This window comes from Talpa occidentalis, unplaced genomic scaffold (genome assembly GCF_014898055.3).
Source record: "Talpa occidentalis isolate TD23 unplaced genomic scaffold, MPIMG_talOcc4v2.1 talOcc4.3, whole genome shotgun sequence".
In the NCBI taxonomy this organism is placed as follows: domain Eukaryota; kingdom Metazoa; phylum Chordata; class Mammalia; order Eulipotyphla; family Talpidae; genus Talpa; species Talpa occidentalis.
The window spans coordinates 18,035,331-18,045,460 of record NW_023603184.1 but is presented as its reverse complement, the minus strand read 5'-3'; positions in this window follow the sequence as shown (position 1 = coordinate 18,045,460).

Below are 10,130 nucleotides of genomic sequence, written 5' to 3'. Positions count from 1 at the left end.
CAATAAACTGCGTAAGTAGTTCTCCTTAGGTTGTGTACAAAGCAGGTGTGGGGGGAAACATGAGAAACAACCTTGTGGGCTCCAGTGAGGAAACACTTCAAAAAATATCATTTGATTACGAGACAGCCCGCATGATTCAATGAGGAGGCGGAGGAATCGCCTTGGAAAAGCATCAGATAAAGAAATACTAAATGCCTGTAGAAGTGTCGTGGGTATGGGGGCTAAAAACAGCTTGTGGAATGGCAAACTTTCTGAAAAACATGGCAACAGCCAGTGTCCATAAATGGCAACTTCATTCTCTGTGGATGAGTGGGAAACAGCAGAGGGGAATTTTTAGATTGCTTGTTTTTTACGTTAGTGGAGTGAAGCGATGCCATTGGAAATATTAAGAAGGATGGAAATGTGTTGGTGACGAGGGACACTTTCGAAAATAGAATAGCACCAGGATGTGGTAACTTGATGGAGATCATTCGATGACTTAAATAGATAATATTTTTGATACCTGAAGGAAGGTGCTATTAGCCAATTAAACAGAATCGAATCCCCCCTCCCCTTCCTCTGCACCACTTTGGTGTGAAACGTCTCCATATCGAGAGGGCTTTTTGAGTTTCCTTCATTATCTTCAAGTAATAGAAAATCTCAGTTAACCAGAATGTTTGAAGATGGGAAGGTTCTGAGCAATTCTACTTTCTAGTAATTTGTTTGTCTTCTTTCACAAATGACAAATTTCCTATCTATCAGCCTAATGGATGATCAAATACCCTGCTGGGGCACAGAATTTCTTTTGATTAATAAATCCTTGATCCATTCAATAGGTTTTCACCAAGCAATTATAATGTACTAGGACTTATTGTGAACGTGGATGATTTAAATCAGGGTCCTGTTCTTACAGAACAGCAGAGGTAACCATTGAAGCTGAAATATATTGAGATGACTATAGGTTGAAACCAGCAGATTCTGGAAGCTAACCTAAGAATCCTAAAAGAAGATTTTTTGGAATCATCAGACTTCAGTTCCTAAATATGGATAACAAAATATGTCATATTGAAGCTCTAGTTAGCCAGATTTGTGTTGGTTAAACTTAGCGGATATTAAAATATAATAAAGTTAGTATCAAATTCAATTTATCATTCTTTAGATTCTTTTTTTTTTTCATTATTTGCTTGACTCCAATGCAGAAAATGCATTGTCTTGGATTATTAGGATGGAATCAACATTTTTTAATAAGAAAAACAAAATATTTTAGCATAGAAAATGGGCCAAGGGAAAGTTTTTGAGATGTTTGGGAATTTGAGATTAATATCCTTTGGGAAATATACCAAAAGTCTTATTTTCTCATGGAATAAGTTGTAGTTGTTAATGTCTTTGCATTGCACCAAGTGATTTCCTTAAATTTTAAGCACTGGAATTGCTACTTTTGAATTATATTTGATTGGTGGGACATATTGCATGAAGACTAACACACCATAGTTTCATAGGACTCCATTTTCCTTTCTCCCTTTAAATTTCCTAATAAAGCAGACTACAGAGTTAGAGAAACTTCTATTTTATATTTTCTTCCCTCCCTCTTTACTTTCGGTATTTATTTTCACTCAGTCAAATAACGGGGCTTTGGGCCTCTACTTTGTTTTATGAAATCCACACTTGGCTCATTTTCCTATTGATATGGATTTTTTTAAAACCCTAGGTTTTCACAAAATAATGGATAACATTTTCCTGTATATAGGATACCAGAAAACGTTCGCACCTAAGCAGCACATTGAACTGAAATAGAGCCTTTTTAAGTAAAATTACCACCAGATTCTATGAAATAAATGCTTATTTATTACCAAATAACCTGTGAACAACACAGTATAAGGCACTGGGTACGGGGTAGGGAGCAGATAAAAAATGGATAAAACATGGAGTCCCGGACACTGTCCAGTTGAGAACTAAAGCATTTTTCCCATGGTGGGAAGACAATATCAAGTAAGGAGATTTTATGAGAGAAGATGCAAACATTCAGCTGGTTCCAGAAGCAGAGGAAATCTGAAGATCTATCAGGCATGGCCTTGAAGAGGGGAGATCATGTTCAAGCCGAGCTTCATTGTTGGATAATATTTTAACAGGTGAAAATTCTGAGAAGTATCCACATATTAACAAAACCATCAGTAAAAATATGGCATCAAACAATATCAGTGTGTGTCTGGGAAATAGTTTATGCATCAGTTTGGCAAAGTCGTAGACTTCCAAACTTTGGTTAGCAGTAAAATTTCTTTTTTTTCCTCCAAATAATAGATTATGCCAAAATATAACAGAAATCAAAATAACTAAGCTGTTCTAGACAAACTGTATGTGTGTAGATGTGTGTTTGTGAGAGAGGTCAACCAGAGAGGGTGGGTTAATGTCCAAATAACCACAATGTGGTGGTAAACATTTATCCTGTCACAGTTCGAGAGGCTTAAATAGCAGAGCCAAACCCCTCTGAAGATTCTTGGGAGAATCCTTGACTACTCTTCCAAGTTTCTAGTGGTTGCTGTTAATCTTTGGTGCTCCTTGGTGTGAAACCTCATAATTCCAATCTCTGTGTCCTTATAAGGCATTCTTTCTCATGTTTCCAAACCTCCATGACCTCTTCTAATAGGACCTGGGACATATAGGATTTAGGGATAACATCTCAAGAAATATCTACAAATACTCTATTATTCCCAAGTAAGATCACATTCACTAGGGTTAGGACTCCAACCTATTTTTCCAGGGGACATACTCTAACACACCACAGAGAAGTGTCTTGATCTTCTGAGTTTCCTTTGCTGCAATTAATTACCTCTCTCACTGAGACTTTGGACTGCCTGTCACACACACTGAAAACCAGTGGGCTGGCATCATGGCCCCAGGCGCCTGGTCAGTAACAACACCAATGTGTTCTTATATGGATACCCCTTAAAGTCCACCCCAATCTGATGAAACCTGGAGTCTCTGTACTATTAAGGGTTCCAGGCAGCCTTTTGATTGATTAAGCAAGTTCTAAATAAACAGTGAGCAGGAACAGAGGGACATTTTGGAAACTGGACTGAAAAAGCAGACTATGGAGAACCTCAATATCAGCCTGAGAAATAATAATTTCAAGGAGAGTTTGTGGTGAACAAATTCCTGTTGCTTATTCACCTCACGACTTTCAGGTTTCTCTCTGTGACGGTACACGGGACATATCCTCAGCAAGTTTCCTTCCCAACCTGTGAGGCTGTCCTGGTGCTCTTAGCTTCTGAGAGTCCAGATTGGAGTTCATATGGCTCCCCATCCTCTGGAAGGGTTCTGGGTTGCAGGGGTAGGGGCAGCCTCTGTTTGAGGGGGGCCCTGCAGGGCAGTGGATCCAGGCAGGCTCTGCAGGTGAGGCTGCTGCAGGCCTCTTTGCTGGCCTAGGAAGAAACACGTGCTACACCAGCTGCCTTGCTTCCTCATTAGGGTTGCCTCCACCTTGAGCACACATGTGGGAGAGAGCAGGCAAGGGAAGTCAGCATCGGAGGAGAGCTGCTGGGCCTAATGGGCAGCTGGGCCGCAGGGGAGGGAAGGCATGCTGTTGGTGACTCAGAGTTAGCAAGAGGTGGATATCACCAGCAGGATGTTGGAGTCAGGTGGCACTGCCGGGTACTTTTCCATCCTCCTCCCACCATGATCTTGTGGTCCAGGATGCCAAAATGCACAAACTCAGCCTATTTCCTAGAGCTGCACAAACTGTTTGTACTGACTCGAGCTGGTCAAAATAAAACAATGGAAGAATTTGTCAGAACCCAATGAATAATGTACAGCCCTGCTTGTTCAGGTGTTTGTTTGGACTGATGGATTAGACCAGGTGCCTGTGACCAATAAGTTCCCATTATTTTCCACTATCAGGAATACTATGCTCCAATCAGGAAAAGAGAAAGAAGAATTTATGCCAGGTGCACTTCAAAAAATATAACTTGTGCCATCAAAACTTCACAATTTTTTAAAAATATATATTTTTATTAGCATACCTCTGGTTTACATGGTTGTTAGTATTTGGAAGTATAGGATCTCTCCCTACAGGTGTAGTCTCCATAACATACCCACCACCCAGGTACCCATGGTCCTTTACTGTAGTCCATTGTGCTCTTTCCCAACAAATCTTGGAGATAATCAAACAATTCTTGGAGACAGATGAGTAAGCAGAGGCTGGGAATTTCACCCCCCTCCCATACCTTCCGTACACAAGTGCCCTTAAGTGCCGTAAGTGATCTCTGTGGGCTTCAACAGCCACACTTTCTTAACTAGTCCAGGCGCCCTCCCAATCAATCCTCTGTGCTGGCTCTGCTGTTTTTTATCTCACTTCAGGTTGGTTTTTCTCACTTACAAAAACTGCCTCTTCATCTCTCTGAGTTTTATCCACTCTTCAGAAGTATATGCAATAAAATGAGCAAATGTGGAAAGTATAGAATCAGACAACCCAGTTCCATTGCTGTCCTGTTAAGTAGAGGGAGCAGGGCGATTAACTTCTCTGAGTCTTTCTTTTAAATATGGAGGCGATGATACTTATAAGGTAGTTGTGAATACTCTGTCAAAGAATCCATGTAAAATGCTTCATATATACAGTAGATATTTTTATTATCATCAAGCCCCTTTCTTGATGGTTTTTCTCCATTAATTTCTAACCTGTTTAACATCCAGTTCCTTTTGCACTTGTTGCCTGTATGGCATTGTATGGTGATGACACAATTGTTTGTTATTTGTTTCATGTTTGTCAACTTTGTGTTCCAGAAAAATTTAAAGTACTTAAGGGTATTTGTCATTGCTTGTTTTTTTTTTTTTTTTTTGCATCTGACACTGGACACCACTTAGATAATAACTACAGATGGAGGGTCTATTATTAAAGTCAAAACAATCAGACTATTTTCTATATGTAGACTCAAACTCTATCTAGTGGATTATTATTGATTTCACAGCATCTCAGACATAAAATGTTGGTGGTTTCCCTCATATTCCTGTTTTCTGTCCTGTTCCTTATCCCCCCCCCCTTTTTTTTTTATCTTTTTTCATAAGTACCTCTTGGGTACATTCTAAGCTGCTAATACTGAGAAAGCTGCTGTGTTGGATAATGTCAGTCATATTTACAAGGGATAGACAGAAGAAATGATGGTACCCAGGGACATGAATACTCAACCAGTACATCTGGTTAGGCTGCAATGCTTGTAGTTGCAGGGAATTCTTTGGAACAGACCAGTTCCCAAAGCATGGCTCTTAGGTCACTTCCATAATAGTCACATCAGGAATATACCCAGGTTATATTTATCACATCCAAAGGAATATTATGATGTAAATGCTCCCAAAAGATTCCACAGAAAGGTCAATAGGCCAAGGGGAGAGAAATTATGCTTGGAAAAATGCCATTAAAGATAGTTTATCTACTATATCTTATCTTTATTTTTAGACTAAAGTAATACATATGCATATGTTAAGATATCAAATATACTCATGTGTGCATGTGTGTGTGTATGTGTGTGTTTATACTCTCTAAGCTGTCTTAAAATATGCATGTATATTACATGGACACACACACATACACATACATACCCTTCCAGATAACCTTCACACCTACTTTTCAGAGGAATTCATCTCAACTCTCATATGCATTTCTTTTGGTATTTACCTCCAAATTTCTAAATAACATGCTTATACTGCTGTTTCTTGGCTTGTTAATTTTAGACAGTAACAATTAACTGACTGTCTGAAACTGAGCAAAGATTTAACTCTCATATGCTTCCCTCTTCTCTTTTAGGTGTTTTGTGTTTTTCAGCTCTGAAAAAATTTCTATCTGTCCACGGATTCATCATTTCTCTGTTTCTCAGATCTCCCTGTTGTCCACATTAGTGAGATATTGAACCTTCTGTATTGACTTTCTACTTGTTTGTTTTTCTTTCTTCTTTCCTAGTTTGTCTTTGTTCCTTTTTGAACTTTGTTGAGATTTCCTTGATTCTTCCTTCTACACCTCCTATTGAATGTTTTGTGTTGACTATTCTTTTTTTTTTTTTTAATAGAGGCATGTTTATTTATTTATTTATTTGTTTGTTTGTTTTGTTTATACATGCACTGGGTACAGTCAGAAGCGCGGGAGGGTGAGAGAATTCACCAGAGCCAGAGCGGGGAGCAGAGCAGGCAGAAGGACCGAAGTACACTCCTGAGGGGAGCAGCGGGCAGCAGGAGAGGTCTGCGCGCCATGTGGGACCCTCCTCCGGTGGCCAGGGAGCAGCTGGGGATCGAACCGGCGCTGCAGAGGCTGCGGGCAGCTTCGCAACCCAGCGCTCAACCGCTGCGCCACAGGGGAGGCCCTGTGTTGACGATTCTTAATCGCCTTGAGTGCATTGTTCCTTTTATCATGGCATCCTCTTGTTTACTGGAGGCAAAATCATCAATATTTTTTCTTAATTGTGGTGATATTAAAATAGGTTCATTTTTTCCTATTTGTTTGCCTGTTTGAATTTTTGCTTACATGTTGGATGCTTACCTAAAATGCCTGCTAATCCTAACCATTAGTTCATGTTCTAAGGTGAGGCACTAGGAGACCAATCAAGTTCTATGTCTAAGGAATGTATTGGTGGCCTATTGTCAAGTGACTGAATGGTGAAGGAATACTCTTGATTGAAGACACACTGTCATGGATTTTCTGGGGAATTGTTCAGTTTTCCAAGGGGGGAAAATCACCTATTATTATGTCTGGAAAACATATCATATCCCATGACAAAGAATTTAGGTTTAATTTTATGCATAATGGCCAACTCCATGGAGGTTTTATGTTACAAAGACATAATGCCTGATTTATATATATATATATATATATATATTTAAAGATTATTTATTTAAGCACACAAGAGCTGGGGTACAGGCCAGAGGTGTGGGGGGTGAGAAGATTCACCAGAGACTGACTAGGGAACAGAACAGGCAGACTGACTGAAATACACTGCTGAGGGGTACAGCGGGCAAGTCAGGAGAGGTCTACTGCGCCATATGTGGCCGGCCAGGGATCGACCTTGTGCTGCAGAGGCTGCAGACAGCTTCATAGGTTGTGTCTTAACCCCTTGTGCCACCAGGGAGGCCCTGATTTATATTTTTATGTGATCATTATGCTTGTGGTACACTGGGGCAAGCAGGAAATCCGAGAAATCAGTTATATAAGGAGTAGTCCAAGTGAGATTTAGTGCTCCCTTTTCTTTATCACTGAGGCCCAAATATTCCTGAGGAATCTCCTTTGTCCTTTGCAAAGAAACCTAAGACTCTCTAATAGAATAAGGGATTAAAAACACAAAATATCATGAGAATCCCTCCCCCGCCTACACAGAAAAATATAGCCAATGAAGAATTATTTTACCATTTTGAATCCTTGGATTTAGAGTCCACAGGAGATAATGGGGATCCTTAAATGTGTTTTTGCTATTTGATTTTGGCCTAACCTAAAACTAACTCCACACTGCCTTTATAACCCCAATTATATAAAACAATCTTATCTCCTCGCAATAAGTTAATTACTGCTGACAACATAGAAACTTAAACATCAAGTGTGTTTCATTATGCCCTACATTATATAAGATAAACTTATTTATTATTCAACAAATTACTTTCATATACTTTAAAATTTAGTTATTGCACTCTTAACTGTATGGTTGGGAATTCTATATATCTTTGGTTAATCAAAAAAATCAAATTAATAAATTACCTAATAAAATTGAGTAGTTTGTAGCTAATTAGTTTACATAGACAAATGTATCAAAGTAAGTTTTCTTGTGACAGAAAAAAAAAGATTAAAAATAGTCCTCAAGAGGTAGTAGGGGATAATCGTTAAGAAGACAGCACGCCTGAGTTCAAAGCCTGACCACGTCCACTTACTGGCTGAGTGCCCTTGGGGAAATGGCTTAATATCCCTGAGTCTTAGCTCATGCTTCTACAGATAGGACAATAATAATAGAGCCTACTTCATGGGATTGTTGTGAGTACTTGGGTGAAGTTATTATTACTGCCTTGAGGATAAAATACTTGGAAACTCACTACTTAAGATGATATGGTTTGAGAGGTGTCTAGTTGGGGAGACCAGACAAGCATTTCTAAAACAACAGGAAAGCAAAATAAGTCTGTATTAAAGTAATCCACATTGGCAGTATTGAGAAAACAGGACAACTAAGGTCTACTGAATTTGATAAGGAGCTCATGAAGGAAAATGTTCTGAAAGGGTGGAGTCCTGGATTTCATCTTCAAGCCGTAGAATTTTAGAATAGAAGGGAATATAGTTCTACATCCTTTGTACCATCTTTTGTTTTCCTTATCAAGTGGGAAGAAAGATAGGAGGGAAAGGAAGACAATAAAATAACTAACTAATAAAAAGTTACCCCTATTGGCAATTGACCCCCAGTCCCGCAGAGGACCTCTGGGAGACCAGTTGGAGTTGCTTCAGATCTGATACATTGGTAGCAGTCAGAAAACTAAGATATTTTGCTGTCCATTTTGTCAATGGTATGTCTGTGCCTGGGGGTTTATTCTCAAGCAACTCTACTCTAACTTATGTGTTGTTGGGCATGTTACTATATACAGAAAAAAACTCTCAGGTAAAATCATAAGATATTTCAGTAAAAAGCTACTGCATGCCTGTGAAAAATGTATGTCGTAGGTATATGTATAGGAGGTGAATAACATTTGCTATAGACCACCTTTTCCCCGTCCCTAATTGCCTAATGCCCTCTACTAATGTGTTCAGTTCTCATAACTAGTCTTCAGTGTGGTGGATTACAATTTCTTAACAAGATAAAAAGAAAATAAAGCGGCATAAGCTCTAGTTCCCACTATTGTGGGTGGTTCTGAAGCTACTACTGACAATTACCATCTCCTTCCTCTACCATTCATTCAGACACTCCTTATCCTCAATCAGCAATTCTGCTTGTTCAGGTTGATTGCCTTATAGGGTGTCCCAGATCATCATCCCTGCAAGGTTTAAGTTCCTTATTACTGAGTCCTTGTCTGTCTGTGGTTGCTGAAATTAATGGTTCAGTGTTTACCAACAGTCTGAAAATAACAAGACACCACAGTGAATGTTCTGAGTTTTATATATTCTCCTTACTATCCCAAATATGGAGCTCAATCTTATCTTCTTATAATAATTAGAGTTAATTACTCTTGACAGTATAGAAACTGCCAACAAAGGCAGAAGGGTCTTACTGTGTTTGCTGATAGAAGAACTTCTCCACCCAGCAGAATCTAGAATTATTGAATGAGAAGCATTGGAAGTAATTATTCCCAGACCCTTGTTCCCACCCTTGAGTTCCCAAATTATTGTATTGTAGCAGATAAAAATGCAGTATAGTCACCACTGGTTCAAAATATATGCTACCTTTTGAAAAATAACATCCCAATTTTGGAGAGGGTATCCCCCAAGTTTGAACATTAGCCACATCTTTAGAGGCTAGTCCAATATTGTATGAGGATAGCAGTTTCTGGGTAAAGCAATAAATGTAGTAAAAGCTGATTTCACTGTCATGTGATATATTTTCAGATTTTGTTTGTCTTAAACTGAGTCTGAGATGATATAAGATCATAGGTCAGTAAAATAGACATTCCGTGGGCTATACAATTATGATGCTTGCCAAGCCACTTTAGGTAGGGAAGGAAAATCCGTATCCAGAGTGTGTTTCAATTTCAGTTAGAATTAGATCACTGCCCTTTCTAAAATGCAGTGTGATATAATTTGCTTACCAACAAATGGTTTGTTGATCTTGTGGGAAGGTGTTCAGTGTTGGTATCTGATGCCAGCAGTGAAATATTCTGTAGGGGAGAGAATTACATCAGCCATGGTGAGTGGACACCATGCTCTTAAGTCCAGGTACAGCCTCTGTCCCAGCCACTATGCTACTCAGTTCCCATGGGAATGATGTGGAGGGAAATAGACACATAGTGGGCTTGCCACACAACTGAAGAACATATGGGTAATTTGATATTTTGTAGCAAGAAAAAGCAAGACAACTCTTTGGGGAAAGACATAGCTTCATTTCATTTACTCAATGTGCTTGTTTTAAAATTCATCTGTGTTGCAATGTACATCTATAGTTCATACCTTATAATTGCTGAATAATATTCCAGTATAAAGATATGTCACA